This window comes from Pleurodeles waltl, chromosome 3_1 (genome assembly GCF_031143425.1).
Source record: "Pleurodeles waltl isolate 20211129_DDA chromosome 3_1, aPleWal1.hap1.20221129, whole genome shotgun sequence".
NCBI lineage: Eukaryota > Metazoa > Chordata > Amphibia > Caudata > Salamandridae > Pleurodeles > Pleurodeles waltl.
The window spans coordinates 453,432,862-453,454,886 of record NC_090440.1 but is presented as its reverse complement, the minus strand read 5'-3'; positions in this window follow the sequence as shown (position 1 = coordinate 453,454,886).

The following is a 22,025-nucleotide window of genomic DNA, read 5'->3' as shown; positions in this document are numbered from 1 at the left end:
TCACCACACTTCATCCCACAAGCACTCACACAAACACCAGAGAGTTGCACACACAATAACATCCACTGCCTCCACTATCTCCCCCTTCTCCTCCTCCTCCGCCTCCCTCCCAGTCACGTCCACACTCACACCTGCAAGCACTGCACCAACATCCACCACCAGCATCAGCACACCAAGCAGCACACACACCTCACTAGCAGACACCTTCACAACATTCAGGCACGCGTCCTCTGTGTCCTCTCCCACCCTGACTGTCCCCCCCTCCTAAAGGACACAAGCACTCACATACCCAACAGCCATCCACCTCACATTAGCATACTGCCCATGCACCTGCACCCAAATCCAGCAGACATACACCTCCTACAACAACTCCCTCAATCTCCACTCCCATCACTCCTCCCTCCTCCAGCCCTACCGTCCCTAAGAAGCTTTTCATTGCCCAACTTGACCTCTTCGCTTCCCCATCCTGCCCGTAAGAGCAGGGTCCCAAAGGCCCAGCCAAGCATCTCAGCCAAACAGTCCACTTGGACAATGGTCGTGGTGGGAAGTCAGTAAAGGATCCCACTCCACCAGCCATGAAGGGGAAGGATCCTACACTTCCAGCCAAAAAGGTGAAGGAGCCTGCACCTCCAGCCAAGAAGGGGAAGGAACCTGCACCTCCAGCCAAGAAGGGGAAGAAGCCCTTGACTCCTGCCCGGAAGGCTAAGGAACACGTACAACCTGCCATGAAGAGGGATAAGCCATCAACCCCTGATAGGAAGGGTGGGGATACCACACCCCATGTCATGGAGCGGACAAAGCCCTCTACTCCAGCGGAGACTGTTAGGGTTACACGTCCACCAGCGGAAGCCATGTAGGCCACCCTACAAGGGCTGCTGTACGAGGGGCCCCCTCCAGAACCAGTGGGAAAGTCATTCACTCCAGAGACTATGGCCTTGCACTCCCCAGGACAGAGAAATAAGCATGGAGCCTCCTCCAGAACCAGTGGACTTGTTCCCGACTTTGGCTGAGGTGCCACCACTCCATCCCCCTGAGGTGCCTTCCCACTTGCAAACTGATGCCCCTGCAGAGTTCTGTCCGGATAAAGTCAGTATTCGAGTTGGGCCTTGGACTGTGTCCTGTGGCCATGTGGGCCCTTTGAACATTGGACTGGGCAGTGTCCCTTTGTGTACATGTGTACATATCTGTTTCATGGACAATTTGTTTATTTATTAGCTGTTGATATTAATACATTCACTTTGGTGCATTCCTGTTGTACTTGCATTATTCTGTAATGTATTGGCTTAAAATTGTTTTTTATGTGCAGCTGGTTCTGTGTATGGTTTGCGTGTGTCGGGTGTGCGTCATGCGTGTGCGTGTCACTCTCGATTTCCTCCCTCCCTCCCTTGTGTGCTGGGCAGCTGTACTCACCGTCGTCATCTTCGTCGGCGTTGGTGTTCCAGGTGGAGCATAACGTAGAAGATCATCATAAAAACTTGCAGTTCGGGTTCCATGGCGGCGTTGTTCTTCCCTGTGTCTCTGATGGTGAGTCTTTTCTCTTCTGTGATGTGTTTCCGCCAGGCTTTTGATGGTGTTGGTACTGCCCTGGAAAACTTGGAGGATTGTAGGGTCTTAATGTGGTGGGCGGTACTTTGTCTTCCGCCTGGCTGTTGACAGCTACTGCTGTGGTGAGTGTTGTGTCCGCCCTGGCGGTTGGTGTGGTACATTGGCTGTCTATGGGAGTTCTCACCACCATGGTCATAATTTGGCGGTAATTACCGCCACTTTATCACTCACCGCCAGGGCCTTAATTCTTAGAAAACAGTGAGAAAGATGTTGTTACACAAAGTACCTAGTTAGCCTAAAAAACAAAGCTGAAAGGGCGAGCACGCATTGGAAAAGGGTAGCGATGCATCGATTCCTTACTCACAAGTGAAGCCGTGCGTCGTTTCCTCCTCCGGTCGGGTCAGCGATGCGTCATTTTTCTCCCTCACAAGAGAGCAATGCATCGATTTCCGAATGGGGCACCTCGAATCCGCACAGAGTCAGGTTGACTTTAATGCCCTAGGACAATGCATGGGAAAGTTGGTTGCACGCTATCAGAAAACTGCGCTGCGTGGGGTTTGTGTTTGTATCAGCTTCCGTAAGCGGGTGTTGCACGTTGTTTCTGCAGCCACAATGTGTAGATCTCCCAGCTGCGATACAGGTGGCGCATCGATTTTAGCCGAGTTTATCAGCCGTGTTGCATAAAGTACGTCGAAAATGTCCTTGCACGGCGTTCTGTGCATGGATTTTCAGTTCTTGTGTGCCAACTTTACCTTTCAAGGGCCCAGAGACTGGATTGGGCACCTCTTGGCAGGACAGGAGTTTCAGCAGAGAGTCCAGGTGTTGGCAGAGGATGGCTTTGATGGCCCTGAGACTTCAACAACAGAAAGCAGTATTTCACTGTTAGGACGTGAAAAACACATCAGTACATGTCCCACTTTCAACATACACTGCAGGGGGCTACCTAGGGCCAGCCATAGGGGAGCCTTACATGTATAAAAAGGGAAGGTTTAGGCCTGGCAAGTGGGTACACTTGCCAGGTCAAATTGGTAGTTTAAAACTGCACACAGACTCTGCAGTGGCAGGTCTGAACCATGTTTACAGGGCAACCCATGTGGGTGGCACAACCAGTGCTGCAGGTCCACTAGTAGCATTTGATTTACAGGCCCTGAGCACCTGTAGTGCACTTTACTAGGGACTTACTAGTAAATCAAAAGTGAAATCATGGAAAAGCCAATTATACATACATTTTACAAAGGAGCACTTGCACTTTAGCACTGGTCAGCAGTACCAAAAACAGCAAAAACAGACTCCAGCACACAGTCAAAACATGGGAAGCAGAGGCAAAAATGACAGGGGAGACCATGCCAAGGATGCCAGGTCTAACAACCGGGGTTTAAAGAGAAACCAAAAAGGGCTCTTGTGAGAGTGGGTAAAGTCATTCATAAAATATACATAGTAGAAGGCCATAGAGCATCCCATAAATATTTGCTTTGTAGTGCCCCAACTAAGGGCAGTGACACCACCGACATGGTCAGAACTTGTTTGGAGCTGTAGGGCATCAGCCCCCAACAAATGCTTCTAGAAAAAACATAAGCCTAAATTTCCCAGTGGGCAATGTGCATGGCCCCAGGAGAAGCTCATGATCATTTCAAGCACTCGTGGGACATATACTTTTGTACAGAAGCTCTAGAGCACAGGAAGACCAGTTGGTAGGTCCTAAAGCTGCACCAGCAGCCCAATAAAATAAAAGATTGCACTGGGACATATGTTTTTGAACACAGCACTTTATTGATAATGTTAATGGTCCACAGTGTAATGTTTTCTAATATAATAAATATTACTCAGTATATTAGTGTGGCCCATTGACTTCAATGGGGTATTATAATATGTTCTGCAGAGTGATATTGTTTCTGCTGGTTTCAATGATGTTACTATGTTGAAATAGAACATGTGGCTGCTTTTAATGATGAGGTGACCCTAGTCAGTGGGCCTCCATTATTTTTTTTAATGACAGCCCCTTATTTTGTGATGTGGCATCAAGTGTCGATGGGGTGTAGTATCATTATATGTTTCAGGACCCAATAGGCATGTGAAGTGATATGAAGACGTCACCAAAGATGTAGCCATCTACCTAATTTGATATATTTGTAATTAAATGAGTAGTATTTACTCATAGAGGGCCCTTTTTGCCCCATTGTGCCCCCCTGATTGCTGTCTCCCCGATCGTATTTAGTGCCAGTATTGTGTCCATATTGTGTTTTTTCCTGCATTTGTGACTGTTTTTGCCCGATTTCTGTGCCTTTCGCCCCTTGTGCGCTCCTCGACCCCAGCCGCTGCTTCCCTGCGGCCCGCCCCCCTCGCGCCCCCATTTGCCGCTCCCTCCCGCCTCCCGCCTCCCAGCTGCTCCTCCCTCCCCCCTCCCTTCTTAATGTCTGCGCCCGTCCGCGCCTGGACCGCGCCCAGCGCCACCCCCCCTGGTCCTCGCGCCTCCCGCGCCCACTTCTCGGCCGAAGAGCTCCGCGCCCTCAACCCCGGGCCCTCCACTGAATGCTTCCGGGCATCCCCGAAGCTCACTAAAGGACCTTTCTCCTGTCGCACCTGCAACTTCTCCTGCACCAGAACGACGAATCCAACTACAAAAACTTTCAACCCCAATCACCTGAACTGCATCCTCATCAACACCCGCTCCGCACGAAAACACGCCATCGAGCTCTGGGACCTGCTCGACACCACTACACCTGACGTGGCCTTCCTGACCGAAACCTGGTGGAACGACTCCTCTGCTCCGGACATCGCCATCGCCATACCGGACGGATACAAAATCACCAGAAGAGACCGGACCAACGGGATCGGCGGCGGAATAGCCATCGTTCACAAAGCCACCCTCAAAATCCACACCCACTCGGACGACACCCTCAAAACAGCCGAACACCTCCATTTCCAGATCCACACGGACCCCAAAACAACCCTCAGAGGAACCCTGATCTACCGCCCTCCAGGACCAAGAGCCCCCTTCAACGACACCATTGCAGACCTCGCAAGCTCCCACGCCCTAGCATCCACTGATTACATCCTCCTGGGAGATCTCAACTACCACCTAGAAAATACTTCCGACGTCAACACTACTTCACTGACCTCCAACCTCCTCAACCTCGGACTCCGCCAACTAGTCAACACTCCCACCCACATCGCCGGACACACCCTGGACCCCCTCTTCACCTCAAGCAACCACATCGCTTTCAGCCACACCTCCGAACTCCACTGGACCGACCACCACTGCGTCCACTTCACCTACAAGAAAATCACAGAACATCACCGCATCCAGCCACCTCCCCACCGCCGCTGGGGCAAAATAACCCAGGACCAACTGGCCAGCACCCTCACCAACAACCCTCCACCCGACGCAACCGACCCGAACACAGCCGCCATCAACCTCCATCAATGGATCCTCGACTGCGCTAACACCCTCGCCCCCCTAAAGAAACACACCGCCATCCAAGGAAAGAAAAAAACAGCCTGGTTCACAGATGACCTTACAACCTCCAAAAGCATCTGCCAGAAGCTCAAAAAGAAATGGATCCAAGATCGCACACCCGACAACCTCGCCACCCTCAAAAACGCCAACCGTGAACACCACCAACGGATCCGCGTCGCCAAGCGCACCCATTTCACCGAACGCATCAACAACAACGCCCACGACTGCAAAGAACTCCTCAGGATCGTGAAGGAACTCTCAAATCCTAAAGCCAACTCCAACGACATCCCGCCCTCCCAGAAACTCTGCGACGACCTCTCCACTTTCTTCCACCAGAAAATCGTTACCATCCACGACAGCTTCAACTCCAGCCCACCGCCAGACCCCACCCCCGGCGTCTCCTACCACGACTGCCGCCTCACCGCCTGGACCCACGTGGACGATGCAGAAACCATAACAACCATGAACACCATCCACTCAGGCTCCCCTACGGACCCCTGCCCTCATCATGTTTTCAACTCGGCAAACGCCACCATCGCCCCCGAACTCCGCAAGATCATCAACCTCTCCTTCTCCTCCGCCACCTTCCCGGACAGCTGGAAACACGCAGAAATCCAACCCCTTCTCAAGAAACCCAAGGCTGACCCCAACGACCTCAAAAACTTCCGACCGATCTCTCTCCTCCCTTTTCCAGCCAAAGTCATCGAGAAGATCGCCAACTCTCAGCTCACCCACTTCCTCGAAGACAACTCAATCCTGGACCCCTCACAATCCGGATTCAGACGAAACCACAGCACTGAGACTGCTCTCCTCGCCGCCACAGATGACATCAGACTTCAAATGGACAAGGGCGAAACCTCAGCCCTCATCCTCCTCGACCTATCCGCCGCCTTTGACACAGTCTGCCACCGCACCCTACTGACCCGCCTCCAGGAAGCTGGGATCCAAGACAAAGCCCTCCACTGGATCTCATCCTTCCTCTCCGACAGAACCCAGAGAGTCCGCCTCTCCCCGTTCCGCTCCAAAGCCTCCAACCTCATCTGCGGCGTCCCCCAAGGATCCTCCCTCAGCCCTACGTTGTTCAACGTCTACATGGCCCCCCTCGCCAAACTGGCCCGCCAACATCATCTCAACATCATCTCCTACGCCGACGACACCCAGCTCGTCCTCTCCCTGACCAATGACCCGCTCACCGCCAAAACCAACCTCCATGAGGGACTTAAATCCATCGCCAACTGGATCAGCCGCCTGAAGCTCAACTCCGACAAGACGGAAGTCCTCATCCTCGGGCGCACTCCCTCGGCTTGGAACGACTCTTGGTGGCCCTCCGCCCTTGGTCCCCCGCCCACCCCTGCCAACCACGCAAGAAACCTCGGCTTCATCCTGGACTCCGCCCTCACCATGTCCAAACAGGTCAGCGCCGTCTCCTCCTCCTGCTTCAACACCCTTCGTATGCTCCGCAGAATCTTCAAGTGGATTCCAACAGAAACCAGAAAGACGGTGACCCAGGCCCTCGTCAGCAGCAGACTTGACTACGGCAACGCACTCTACACAGGCATCCCTACCAAAGACACCAAACGACTCCAACGGATCCAAAATGCCTCCGCCCGACTGATCCTCGACATACCCCGCCGATGCCACATCTCCCCACACCTGAGGGAACTCCACTGGCTCCCAGTAGACAAGAGGATCACTTTTAAACTCCTTACCCACGCTCACAAGGCGCTTCACAACACCGGACCCTCCTACCTCAACACCAGACTCAACTTCTACACCCCAACACGCCAACTCCGATCCGCCAACCTCGCCCTAGCCATCGTACCCCGAATCCAGCGCAAGACCTCCGACAGCAGATCCTTCTCTTTCCTCGCCGCCAAAACCTGGAACTCTCTCCCCACTCCGCTACGCCAGACCCAGGACCTCCTCACTTTCAGAAGGCTCCTCAAGACCTGGCTCTTCGACAGCTAAACAGCCTCTCCACCCCCCCCCCCACCTCAGCGCCTCGAAACCCTAACGGGTACATAGCGCGCTTTATAAATACTATGATTGATTGATTGATTGATTGATTGATTGATTTAGTGATTTATGAGTAATGAAGTATGTTTCTTGTTATAAAAATCAAAAACACTAACTGGGCAATGATTTATTGAGTGTTGTGGTAGAGCATGAGCAAGCTGTGGTTACTAGCCTACACTACCTCCCCTAAGTATGCCTTGGCCTGCTCTGCTTAATTTTTCTGAGAGAGTCAAGTGCAACTGTGGATTCTAGGGGCCGAGTGAAATGACAATTGTAGACTCATTACCCGTAATGGACTCAAATCATTCCCAAATAATAAACACATTTCTTACAGTATGGATCATAGTGGCAGAACAATGGTTCAAAACCATTGGTTCATCATTTAGCCCTGTGAGAGGATGTGATGTGATCCATAAGCAAGAGACATTTCAATTATTGTGTCTTCTGTCCACTGAGCTTACACGCCCTCCTGCCCTGAGAAGAATGTGATGTTATCTTATATTGATTTGTATAGCACACTAATCAACTGAAAGTATATCCAGGAATTAGGCCGGTGTGAAGGTTTGTGGTCCCCCAGGTGCTTACATGCTTAAATGAACAGCCAGCTCTTCAGCTTATTGTGGAAGTCAAGTAGTGAGAAGGTGACTCTCATGTGTTGAGGGAGGTTGTTCCATGTCTTGGGTGTGATGTAAGGAAATGAGTGACCTCTAGTTTTGCTTTTGCAGATGCAGGAAATGTGTGCAAGTAAGAGTGAAGTAGAACGTAGGTGTCTGGTGGTTTGGTGAAAGTATATGCGGTTGTTCAGGTATTCTGGTCCTGTGTTGTGTAGAACTTTGTAAGTGTGTGAGGGAAGTTTGATTTGGCTGTGCTTCTGAATGGGGAGTCAGTGAAGCTTCCTGAGGTGCATTGTGATGAGTAAGTTGTATCGGAGGTCGAGTATGAGTCTTGTAGCAATATTCTGGATGGTCTGCACTCTGTGCAGGAGTTGTTTAAATATTCTGGTGCAGAGAGTGTTGCTGTGGTCTGGTCAGCTGCTGATGAGTGATTGCATGATGGTCATCTGGTGTTCTGATATTTTTCACAGCATGCGTAGCATGTGAAAACAGGAGGTGCACACTGCATTGACTTGAGCTGCCATGTTACGCTTGTCATCTGGAATGATCCATAGATTTCTCACATGGTCTGTGAGTGTTGGTGTTGGTCCTACCTCTGAGCTCCATAAGATGGAGTCCCATGGGAAGGTCCTGTTGTGGAACACCAGTGGTCTTTATTGTCGGAGTTGAGCTGCAGACAACTGGTTTATGTCCATTTTGCTACCATGGTCATGCAGTTGGTGAAGTTGGTTCTCCCATTATTTTTTTTGCCATCAGCAAGAGGATGAGATGGGTGTAATCAGGGTAGGACGTTATGGTGATGTCTTGTGATTGGATTATGTTGGTGAGTGGTGTCATTTATATGTTGAAAAGAGTGTGGTTGAGGAACGATCCCTGTGGTACTCCGTACAAGAGTTTCGTAGCCTCTGATGTGAAGGGTGGCAGCTTGACTCATTTGGTTTCAAAAGTGAAGAAGGAACAGATCTATTTAAGAGCAGATCCTTCTTTGCAAATATTGTGGAGTCTTCTGATGAGGGTGTTATGGGAGACAGTGGTGAAGGCCACAGAAAGGTTGTGTAGGGTGAGGGCCGCTGTTAATCTCCGGTCCACGAAGGTTCAAATGGCATCTTTCCTGCGATGAGTGCTGTTTTGGTGCAGTGGTTCTTTCTAGATTCTGATTGAGTGTCTTCTAGAAACTGATGAAGTTCTAGGTGGGTTGCGAGTTGTTTGTTGATTGCCTCCGCAATCACTTTGGCTGGATATGGAAGAAGGGAAATGGGTCAAATGTTGCTCAGTGGTTTCAGGTTGGCTATGGGATTCTTAATTCTCATTGATTTCCGCTAGTTTCTAATCATCTAGGAAAGTGGCAGACATGATGGAGGTGTTGATGATATGGAGCAGGATGCTGCTTAGTGGTGATGTTTTTAGGTTGTAAATGTGGTACATGAGTCCATTGAGGCTACTGAGTAGATGGGCTACATGATTGCTGCTGTGTCATTTCTGGTGAGGGTTGTCCATTCAGGTGGCCACCTTGGTTGGTGGTGGGTGTGTCAGCAAGGAGTTCACTGGGGTTGGGTTGGTGCTGTTTGGTATCTCAGAGATCTTCTCTATTCCAGCTGGCCTGCTTGTAGAATGAAGGATATCTGGCAGAAGACACATGATGACACGTCTTTACTATCCACATGTACAGGAAAGCAAGCCTGGAATAAACAGGTGTTGATAGCTGAGACGCCTACAGAGTGCAGCTTTGAGCAGCCTCAAGAGGAAGGCTTCATGTGTGGTTAGACTCAGATAAAACCATGTTAGTTGGGTGTCTTTCCAATAGCTGAAATGATCACCCCTGACCAGGCTGTTCTGGTCAGTGACATGATCCATTACAGATGACCGTAGATCAACATTGAACATCACCACCCTGCAGACAGAGAAGAGAATAGTCTTGCCTATATCTTTGGCACAGTTTCATGAATCTTCACAACATAGTGATTTTTGTTACACCTGGAATGTTTCAGGCTGATCTGTCAAGCTGAGGCGGAGAAAAACAGTGGGTCAAAAACTTGCATTTCCCTTGTTAATTCCCATAGGAACTTTGAACATAACTACAGCCCAAACCTCTGGGCAGAATTACACCAAATTTGGCAAAAAGATAGCTGTCTGTACCCAGCTTGTGCTTTTGTTTATTTGCTATATTTCAGTAGTCTTTGAGAAATTCAAGGAAAAATAAATTTGCATATCTCTGGCAGTGACGACTTCATGAATAGTGATGAGCTTGTGCGGGGAAATGCACAGCTCTGATTAACTGCCAACACTTCAACCAGGAAATGTTGGCAGCCATCTTGGGACTCAGCTTCAGCCAAGTCCTTGCCTGTTTTTTTAATGCCCCAGGGGCACACAAAAAAATAAGGAGGGGGCAAATGGGATATCCCTCCTGGGCTTACTGAGGCCTAGGAAATGCCACATCCCCGGGGCTTATCATTTGTGATAGGTGGGGGGCTGAGTGGCTCCTATACCCCAAAGACTGCCCCAGGGACCGCCACCTCCGAGGGGCTTTAATGAAAGATAACATGAGGTCTGTGTGCCCCCCCCCACAGCCTCAGGGACCACAACCTCCTGGGGCTTTAATGAAATAGAATGGTGGACATGTGGCCCTCCTGCAGCCTGGGGACTGCCACCTCCCTGGGGCTCAAATTAAACATAATGCAGGCCCCCCACACAGCACCAGGTACTGCCACTTCCTTGGGGCCTTAATGAAATTCAGTGTGGGGGGGGCAACCTGGCCCCTCGCACCCCCAGGGACTGTCACCTCACTGGGGCTAAATAGAAAATGGATGTGGGGGGGCTGATGGCCACCCCGCAGCCCTGGGGGCCGTGACATCTCCAGGGTGAAATGGAAAATGGATGAAAGGGAACCACCGAGCCCCCTTGCCACCCTGTTGACTGCCACCTACCTGGGGCACAAGATTAAATCCAATGGAGCGGTCACATGGCCCCTGCAACTTCGGGACCACCACCTCCCTGGGGCTAACGTACAATATTGGGGGGGTCTGTGTCAGACACCATGGGCCTGGGGACCACCACCTACCCGGGTCAATAGTTGTTGGAGGGGGGCCATGCAGCCCTCTTGTGTAGCCAATAATGGCCCTGGGGACTGCCAGGGCCGGCTTCTTATATGTCCCGGGGTGCCAACACCCGGGACATAGCTGTATGCTTTTGCTTGGTGAGCTTTGACAGCTCCTACCAAGCAAAAGCAAAAGCAAACAAGGTCTGCTTTCTGCCAGGGGAGCTGTCAAACAGCTCCTGCTTTCAGAAAGCAGAGTGTAGGGAAACAGATGAAAATATTGCTCCCATAAGCAGCGGGCTGCTATTTAAAGCAGCTCCCTGCTTGTGGGAGCAATGCTGAATCCCACAGAATGTTGGGAGTTGGCTAGGACTGCAGGGGTCATAAGGGTTCCCCTCTGGTCCTATCACTCTCTCTCCCGCTCTCTTCCATCCCATAATGGGATGTGTAGGAAAGTCCTCCTTTTTGCCATGGTCACCCCCAAACTTTTTGGGCAGATACTGGTGGTTACTGACTCTGACTGGGCCTTGGGTACCAGCCCCAGGGCCAGTGCTCTGTGTAAAATGGAATATGCAAATTAGGCTAATTATAATTGGCTGTATCAATCTATCTTTAAGTGTTAGCATATGGTAAGGCATATAGGTTTAGGGACCCTAGCATACGTAGTGCACCCATAGGTGCACTTCTGTGGTGCCCAGTGTAATTTTAAAGGCAGGCCTGCCTTGTGGGCTGCTTTCAAGTTAAGGTTAACACCAAATTCAACTTTGGAATTAAAAGTACTTCCAAAGTCCTAAGCTACCTTATTTTTACATATAAGTCACTCCTACGGTGTGCCCTAGGTGCCCCCATGATTGGATGCAGTCTGTAAGCAGGGAATATATAAAAGATGTTTTATAAGCCTTGGGGAGGGAAAAATAGCTACATTTGTTGTTCCCCCATTGTAGTGAATAAGCTCCATAGGCTAACAAAGAGAGACTTTATTTTAAAATAATAAAGTCTTTTTTTCCATAGGAAAGAGCTAAATCTGACATGTTTAGTATCAAATTAAAAGTTATAAAAAATCCAACAACTTGCCACTGTTGAAGGTAATATAGATTGTACCTAGAACGAGTTTTAAAAATCTTTCTAAAACTTACCAGTTTCAGCTCTGTAGTGCCCTTCCCTGATTGGTCGGCCTCTGGCAGCCTGATCCAGGCTGCCTTAATGAGGTGTGAAGTGGCCTGGGCTGATACAAAGAAAACATCAGCAGATGGTGAAACTGGATGGGAGAGAGCAGCCAAACTGGTCTTCAAAGGAGGGATGGACATTTGGGACAGCAATTGTACCTCCGCCATTTTCTGCAAACCCAAATAGCCAGGTGGCCCCTAATTAGATTAAGAGAGGGCTGTGCCAAATGAAACTCAGCCACACAAGTGGTTGGGCTCAGCTAGACCTAACCTCTGAATTGTTTTGCCATCTTGGATTTTTGAAGAATGTTTGCTCCCTGGGACTGATTTGTGTCACACTTCCCAGGAAGTGGTCCTTCGAGAGGGTCGTAGCCTGCATGTGACTGGACAAAGTCCTCTTCCTGCTCTCCAGTGCAGGAGCAAGGATAAAACTGGCAGAGCTGCACCCCACCTCATATCCCTACAGGTAAAAACACAAGCAGAAGAAGGACTACCCTTATGGATCCCTGGACTGCACCTGGACACTGCACTCAGAAGGACTGCACCGGCTGCACATTTGGGCTTCACTACAAAAAGGATATTGCCTGGCTTCTACTGCTTCACAAAGGGACTTCTTGTATGCTACGGGTAAAAAATAGCTGACTGCCATCAAGCTGTGAAGAAACTGACCAGTGACCAATGGTCATTTTTGAATTTGAGCAAGGTGCATTCTGGGATTTGGAGTCCTAACCCCCCAAGGAGCAGCTCAGAGCTTCTGGACCCTTGGGGTTAGTTGTGGATGCCTAAAGAACCTTGGAAGACTACTGGAATAAGATCCAGAGGTTTGGAGAAGTGTGGGGCAAAATTGGAAAAAATCTCCATAAGTGGACCGACCCGACGTCATGAGTCAAGCGAGCCAACGTCAACATCGACCTGGCCTGACTTGCAGGTTCATCCTGCCAAAAAAGCTCCAGAGCCTCAGACCTCCAGGATTTCATCAGAAACTCATGAAAGGGCCATCCAACGATGTTGAAATCAAAATTGGCTTGTTGTGGAGGGTGTCCGATGTCGTAGAGAAAAAGCTCCAAAAATGATTCTAAGTCTGAAGGCAAAACGTTGACTGAGGCTTCCCACGCAGTGGATCTGAGGAGGGGTCCAGGGAGGTCAGCTTCAATTGCATCTTGGTCGTGGATCAAGATTTCTGCCACAAAAAATCGTCTAAGTCCGAATGTAGAATACTTGACCAAGGCTTCCTGTGAAGCGTATCTGAAGAAGGTTCCAGGGAGGTCGGCTTCAACAGGTGACTTTGTCCCGGTCCAGAAAATCTTCAAGAAAAAGGCCAAGGCCCAGATTTAAGAGGGTCTGCCACCCGCTTGCGCCACTTTAGCTTATGTGGCCCAACGAGGCCCAAGTCGCCACACCAGATTTACAAAGCATGAATTGCGCCTCTTTGTAACCCCTTGCTTCACATTCTGCCTGCACCAGGCATAATATATGCAAGGGGGGTTCTCCCTGTTTAGGGGTACCAAACAAATGGCACAAAGAAATCTAAAAGATTTCTTTGGACCATTTTTTACAGCATTTTTAACGCCTGCACAGAGCAGGCCTCAAAAGGAGGCACACTATTTTTTATAATGGGCATCTATGTGCTTTGCAGGATTAGCATCAACATTTTTTATACTAATCCTGCAAAGCATCAAACTAGCTTAAAAAATGTTGACGCTCATTCCCTAACTACCTCCATGGTTCCCCGTATCCTAAATATGGTGCGCACATGAGAGCATTAGGGGGTGCTAAGAGTGCAAAAAAAGTAGCGCTGCATTAGATGCTGCGCCAATTTTCTTAAATCTGCCCCTAAGTCCGAAGGTAAAACTTTAACTGAGGTCTCCTGCTCACTGTATCCGAGCGGGACTCCACTGTGGTCAGCCTCAAATTTTTACTTTGCCCCGGTCGAGTTCGACAAAATGTCCAGATTGGAATTTTTTATTTCTATGCACTAGAAAACATTTAGGTCCTCATTATGACCCTGGTGGACGGTGTTATTTAGAGAAAGGTACTGCCAACAGGCTGGCGGTACCTTTCCCCAAAATAAGACATTGGCAGTTTGGCTCAAGCCAAACCGCCAATGTACCACTCCATCCTCCAGGGTGGTAACAGCCGCTGGGCTGGAGACTTTGGTCTCCAGCCAGGCGGCGGTCACAATTCCACCCTTGAGATTATGACCCCGTCCACCGCCATGGTTTCTGTGGCTTTTTGACCATCACAAAAACAATGGCGGTAGGCACTATCAGTGCCAGGGAATTCCTTCCCTGGCACTGATAGGGGTCTCCCCACACCCCGTTCCCAGACCCCTCCACCACCCTCCTGACATACACACACATACACACGCAGACATACACACTCATACACACACGCATACCTCATCCACCCACACATGCATCCATTCATACACACACACATCGACACACACTAACACATAAAAGCACACACGCATTCACACGACACAACATACACGTACACTCACACTAATTCATTCACACACGCATTCCACGCTCCTCACACCCGAATGCACGCATACAAAGACAATCACACACACCAACATACACATAAACAACACCCCTGCCCCTCTCCCCTGTTGGAGAACCCGACTTACCTGCTTGCAGGTGGTCCTCTGGCAGGAGACGGGACGCAGCGCTGATGCCAGCAGCAGCATCCACAAGTGGAACACCACCAGGTCGTATCATGTGTCATGATACGGTCGGCGGCGTTCTACTGGTTGGGCGCTGCTGCTGGCAGCATCGCCACCTTACTGTCGTCCACCGCCATGACCGTAGCCGGAATTCCACCAGCGTTCTGGTGGAATTACAGCTACGGTCATAATATGGTAGATGGTAGATAGCCACGGTGATGGTCCTTTGGAGGCCGTCGCTGTGGCGGTAGGTGGGATTTACCGCCAATGTTCTATTGAGGGCCTTAATCTTTAAAAATTCATATTTCGGTTCCCTTTTTTGGATTTTTGTCATTTTAGTGTCATTTTAAAGATGGAAATATAATCTATATTTATAAATTGGTGTTGGATTTTTATTGTGTTTTGTCTTTTACTTATTCATTGTTTTGTAATTACTAAATGCTCTACACACCTGTCTCTTAAGTTAGGCAAAACTGCTCATTGCCAAGCTACCAAGGGTTGATCTGGAATTAATTTTTTGAGACGCTGACTGTACTTAGTGGGGTTTTTTGGCCTATTGCTAAGTGTAGGTACTTACCTGCCCTTACCAATAATCCACTTTCCAACAGGATGGAAGATAGCAAGAGTTTGTCATTGCAATGGTCTCTCCTGCAATGACATCATAGAATAAGACTAGTAAAATGTTTGGTACAAATGTTAAAGTTACATTTGGATGCAGACAAGAACATAGGCCCTCAGTACAACCCTGGCAGTTGGTGATAAAGCAGCGGTAATACCGCCAACATGTCAGCGGTAAATACTGTCAAATTATGACCTGGGCAGAAACAGCTCAGACAGCCACTTTAACACACAGACTGCTAGGGCGGAATCAACAGGCACCACAGCAGTAACTGCCTACAGCCAGGCGGAAGACAATATTCCGCCCACTGTATTATGACATACCAGTCCTCCACCTTTTCTGCGGTGGTACCACCGACATCAAAAGCCTGGTGGAAACACTGAATAGAAGGGAAAACGACTCACCTGTGGAGACTCAGGGAAGAACCACGCCGCGATGGAGCCCGAGCTGCATGTCTTCCCAATGCTCTTCTACGTGCTGCTCCACTACGAACACCAACAACAGCGAAGACGACCACGGTGAGTAGAGCCACCTAGTACACAAGGAAGGGAGGGAGGAAAAAGAGAGTGACACACACACAACACCAAAAACACAAGCAGATATAGTAACATAACATATTTACCCCATACCCCTCAGGAATAATGCAAGGACAACTACAATAGAGTAAAAAGAGTGTAATAAGATAAAATAGTAGAAATACGTGCATCCAAATCAAAAAAGTATTTACATATTTACAAATGTAGGGACGCTGCCCAGTCCTCAATGTTCGTGGGCCACAGGGTCACATTACAAAGTCCAAGGCCCTACTTTACTCCTGCAACAACACGGAGAGAACACTGGAGGGGCATCAGGTCGAAAACAGGCAGGCGGGGAACGTGGAATGGGGGACAGGGGGCACCTCAGCCGGCAGATGGTACAACACCACTGGTCCTGGAGGGGGCAGCATACCCATTACCCTGTCCTGGGGAGCGCAAGGCCACAGTCTCTCAAGTGGGTGACTTGCCCACATGCTCTGGAGGGGGCAAATGCACTGTGCATGATCCTGGGGAGGATGGGGTGAGTGGATGGAATCTCCACTGGTTCTGAAGGGGGCATCATGCCCTGTGAGATTCATCCTGGGGAGGATAGGGTGAGTGGATGGCATCTCCACTGGTTCTGGAGGGGGCATTGTGCCCTGTGAGCTTCATCCTGGGGAGGATAGGGTGAGTGGATGGCATCTCCACTGGTTCTGGAGGGGGCATCGTGCCCTGTGATGCATATCTTGGGGAGTGCAAGGTCACAGTCTCTCAGGTGGGTGTCATACCCACTGGATTTGCAAGAGGCAGGCCACACAACAGCCCATGGATGCAGGTCTACAGAATGTCTGCCGGCGGTGATGGCTGTTTAGTGGTGGCATTGGTGCTGCTGCTGTTGCTGCTGGTTCTGCTGGTGGTTCGGGGAGGCTCAAGCCTATCCCCTGCAGCCTCGGATGGCTGCCTACTGGTGCTAGTGGTGGTGCTGCTGCTAGTGGTGGTGGTGGGGGGAGGCTCAAGCCCATTCCCTACAGCCTCGGACGGCTGCCCACTGGTGCTGCTGCTAGTGGTGGTGGTGGGGGGAGGCTCAAGCCCATTCCCTGCAGCCTCGGACGGCTGTCCACTGGTGCTACTGGTGGTGGTGGTGGTGCTGCTGCTGCTGGCAGTGGTAGGTGGAGGCTACAGCCCATCCCCTGTACCTCAGATGGCTGCCCACTGGTGCTGGTGGCAGTGCTGCTGCTGTTGCTTGTAGTGGTGGGTGGAGGCTACAGCCCATCCCCTGCTGCCTTGGATGGCTGCCCACTGGTGCTGGTGGCGGTGCTGCTGCTGTTGCTGGTAGTGGTGGGGGGAGGCTCCAGCCCATCCCCTGCAGCCTCGGACGGCTGTCCAATGGTGCTGGTGATGGTGCTGGTGGTGGTGCTGTTAGTGGTGGGAGGAGGCTCCAGCCCATCCCCTGCAGCCTCAGATGGCTGCCCAATGGTACTGGCGGTGGTGCTGGTGGCAGTGCTGCTGGCAGAGCTGGTGGTGGTGGTGGGGGGAGGCTCCACCCCATCCCCTGCAGCCTTGGACAGCTGCACCACCATGGTTGGTGGTGGGGTCTCTGACTGAGTCCCAGCACCAAGCCTCTTCTCCTTACTGCCTGCTGGTGCAGGCCCCTTGCCCTTCCTTCTTGCAGCACTTGGGGCTGGCTCCTTGCCCTTCCTTCCTGCAGCACTTGGGGCTGGCTCCTTGCCCTTCCTTTCTGCAGCACTTGGGGCAGGCTCCTTGCCCTTTCTTCCTGCAGCACTTGGGGCTGTCTCCTTGCCCTTCCTTCCTGCAGCACTTGGGGCTGGCTCCTTGCCCTTCTTACCTGCAGCACTTGAGGCAGGCTCCTTGCCCTTCCTTCCTGCAGCACTTGGGGCAGGCTCCTTGCCCTTCCTTTCTGCAGCACTTGGGGCAGGCACCCTTTCTGTCTGGCTGGCTGGTGGCCGGGATCCTTTCCCACCTGGAGTTGCTGGGGACACTATTGTGCCCATGGACTGGGTGGCTGAGATGCTTGCCTGGGTTTTGACCACCCTGGCCTGACATAAAGAACGGGGAAGGGGTAGGGAAGAGGTCAATGGTGGAGAAGAAAAGCTTCTTAGGGACATTGGGGCGGGAAGAGGAAGAAGGTTTGGGAGTGGAGGAAGAGGGAGTGATTGTAGGAGGTGTCATGTTTGGGTCGTGTTGTGTTTGGGTGCCGGTGCATGGGCTGGATGCTGTTGTGAGGTGGATGGCTGTTGGGTGTCTGAGTGCTTGCGTTTGTGTACTTTGGGAGGAAGGGGGCACAGACACAGTGGGAGAGGAAACAGGGGACGTGCGCATGGATGTGGGGGTGGTGACTGCCAGTGAGATGTGTGATCTGATAGGTGTGCTGGTGATGGGGTAGTGGATGAAGATGTAGTGCATGCATGTGTGAGTGTCGACGCAACTGGGAGGGAGGTGGACCACGAGGAGGAGGGGGCCACAGTGGAGGTAGTTGATGTTGGTATGTCTGCATCTGGATGGTGTTTGTGTGAGTGCCTGTGGGATGAAGTGTGGTGCTTGTGTTTGCCATGTCCACTCTTGTGTATTATCCTGTGTGCATGTTCGTCTGCCTGTGTGCTTGGGATAGGTTGGGGTTGAGCAGAATGGGATTGGGTAGAGGAAGTTGGAGGGGGGAGGGTGGAAACAGGGACAATGGCTGCCATCAGAGAGGAGGCCAGAGCCTGGATTGATCTTTGTCGGGCCGCCAAGCCAGTGTGAATGCCCTCCAGAAATACATTGGACTGTTGCATTTGGGCTGCCAGCCCCTGGATGGCGTTCACAATGGTTGACTGCCCAACAGAGATGGAGTGCAGGAGGTCAGTAGTCTCCTCACTTAGGGCAGCAGGGCCAACTGGGGCAGGGCCTGAGGTTCCTGGGGCGAAGGAGATGCCCGCCCTCCTGGGTGAGTGGGCACGGGAAACTCGCTGAGGGGCTGCTGGGAGAACGGTGGTGGTGCGGGGGTGGGGGCTGTACTTGTACCTGGAGTGGGCACAGAGTTGTCCGCCACCACCAGGGAGCTTCCATCGGAGGAGGTATCCGTTTCCGAACTGTCCCCTCAAGTCTCCGTCATGGTGCCCCCCTCACCCTCCATCCAACTGGTGCCCTCACCGTCAGTGGACTCGGCCTCCTGGGTCCTGTGGGATGCAGCTCCCTCTGTCATCGGTGCCTCTGCTCCTCCGCCAGAAGATGCTAATGCACATAAGGACAGGAGGACAAAACAAAAAGGGGGGGAAGAGACAAAGAATACACACAGGGGTCAGCCCTACGTACTAGGCAATGCACTACCAGTTTCAATGCTAGTCACCAGGCCATGGGAAGGGACACATACCGCCAAATGCAGCATACCTGAGACCCACACACTCCTGCCTAGTAGTGGATGCCTACTAGCTAGGTTGGAGGAATTTCACATCAGAACCCTGCCCAACAAGGGACCTACTCTGCAATGTCAGGGCTGGCCTAGGGACACCCACATGCCCACATGCCCCACCCGAAAACCACTCCACCAGGAGTATGTTATAATGAAGGGCACTGTACTCTCCCCCTTGTTGCTGCTGTGAGGCCCCCAAGCACCCATCCAGCTCCGGAGAAGCCACTGCCAGTATGCGGGTCATCAGAGGGGTCAGGGTTCGACGTGCACCCCTTCCTCATTGGGAGGCCACCTCCAGCTGGGCCTCCGCTGTCTTCAGTTCCCAGTGTCTCAGGTCCTCTGACCGTTTCCGACAGTGGGTGCTCCACCTGCCGTAGACCCTCAGGGTTCGCATATCCTTGGCAATGGCATGCCATATACCCTTCTTTTGATGGGCGCTGACCTGCAGAGAAATACACATAGGGAAAGGTATTAGTCAGACCGTCTTCCCTGTTACACTCATGGCCCACCATGCCCCTTCCCATCCCCATTAGCACAGACATGACCCTGCATACATGCTGCATGCTGCCCAGGGGACATCCACCCCCCACACGAGGCCTGCACACACACCACTCCATGCATTCATGCCCCATGCATCGTGCTCACAATGCACTTACCTGCTGGTCTGGAGGCCCATACAGCAGTCAGTACTAGGGTACGACCCCATCCACCAGTTGCTCTAACTCCCCCAAAGGTGAAGGCAGTGGCCCTTTCCCCAGTCACAAGAGCCATGGTAGGTTCCAGACACAGGTCACAGCAGCACATGCAGTGTAGGTCCTCTCCTGTTGAAGCTCAGGTAGCAAGTGAGTGAACAGATAGAAAATGGCATGCATCACCATTGGCCCCTGAACCCCACAGGATTTACACAGCAGTTCCTAACCGCCTCCCGCAACAGCGCACAACATCAGCGGAATTACCTCACTTCCACTTGTCCCTCCATACTGGACAGACGGATGCCATTTCAAGGGGGGCCATGGATCCTAACTGTGTCACAGTTCACATCTTCACATTCTGGACATATGCCACCATAATATTGTACGAATCACACTATGCATTGAACTGTAGTGGTTACAATGTAGAGATAATGACCAGCTGCTCACTCTTTTACTCCATAGAATGCAACCTCTGCGGATGAATAGGAGATGGAGACATCCCCCCATGTACAGACCCCTGGTGGACTTGGAAACACTGGAGGATAGCCACATTATCCTACCTATAGTCTTGACAGGGCCACAATCACAGAGCTGTGTGCCCATTTGGAGCCTGCCCTCATATCTGCTATCTGTCTCCCTACTGGAATCCTCACTCTTGTGCAATTTCTATCAGTGCTCCATTTCTTGGCAGGCAACTGGTTCTTTCCAAGTGACAGTGGGCTTGGCAGCAGGAATGCAACAGCCAATGTTCTCAATAGTGCTGACCAGAGTGATGTCTGCCCTGATCAAACACATGTGCAGCTACACCATTTTCCCCCAGGTGGAGGATTTGGCCACAGTGAAGGCTGACTTCTATGCAATGGGACACATAACACATTGATGGGACACATATTGCATTTGTCCCTCCCACCCCCGGCAAAATGAACAGGTTTTCAGAAATCGAACAAGTTATCACTCTATGAATGTGCAGATGGTGTGTTTGGCGGACCAGTACATCTCCCATATCAATGCTAAGTATCCAGGCTCGGTGCCTGATGCTTTTAGCCTGCGGAATAGCAGCATCCCAAATGTGATGGGCTAACTCCAGGGGCACTGGGCGCGGCTAGTAGGTGAGCCCTGGTTCCCACCCAGTGGATGTTGGTGTATGTGTATGGTTTGGCCCATATAGGATAGTGTGTGGCTAACAGTTGTCCCACGATATTTGCAGGTGACTCTGGTTACCCCAACCTCCAATGGCTACTGACCCCCATGAGAAATCCCAGGACAAAAGCACAAGAGCGTTACAATGAGGCACATGGGAGAACAAGAAGGATAATAGAAAGGGACTTCGGCCTCCTGAAGACCAGGTTTAGTTGCCTCCATCTAATATGTGAATCCCTGTGCTACTCAACCAAGAAGGACTGCCAGATCATCGCGGCATGCTGTATGTTGCACAACATTGCCTTGCAATGCCATGTGCCTTTTCTGCAGGAGGAGGAGGCTGGAAATGGCCATGTGGCAGCAGTAGACCCTGTGGACAGTGAAGATGAGGAGGCAGAGGATGAGGATGAGGACAACAGAAGTGCAGTCATTCGTCAATACTTTCAATGACAAAAAGGTAAGACTTCTATGCCCACTCACTGTGCCCACTGGCATATCTTTTTGCAGATGTTGGTGTCCCACTATTGCTCCTGGTGTGTTCAGTGCAGCCAACTACAGGTCTTTCCTATGTAAACATTACTGTACAGTTGAATTGCAATATTTGAACCTTGTTAGACGAATACATTTTGAAATCATTTGACATACTCCATACTTATATTATTTCAAAGTGTGTTTATTGCAGTACTCTGACGAAAAGGGGGAAGTGTAAAGGGCTGGGGTGATGATGGAGGAAAGTCCAGGTTAGAGTCTAGTCTATCTGTAGCACAGGTGCAATGTCCAAGGGGACATAGGAAGTGGAGCAATGGCAGTTCAAGGTGGACAGGGTGACAGAATGGGACACAAAGGTGACAATCAGGAGAGTCTTATTTCCTGGCAGAGGCTTGGCAATAGTCTCTGGTTTCTGCCTGAATCACAGGGAACGTTTGCAGGGTGGTTCTCCTTCTGCAGGAGGAGGGGTGCTGGTCGCCTGTTGGTCCTGTGGCGGGGCCTCCTGTCCACTAGCGGCAGCAGAGGTGGAGGGCTGTTCAGTAGTCTGGCTAGTGTCAGGGGCCTGCTGTTGTGCCACTGCCTCCCTCATACTGTGGGCATGTCTGCCAGCACCCCTGCAATGGAGAACAGGGTGGTGTTAATGGACTTCAAGTCCTCCCTG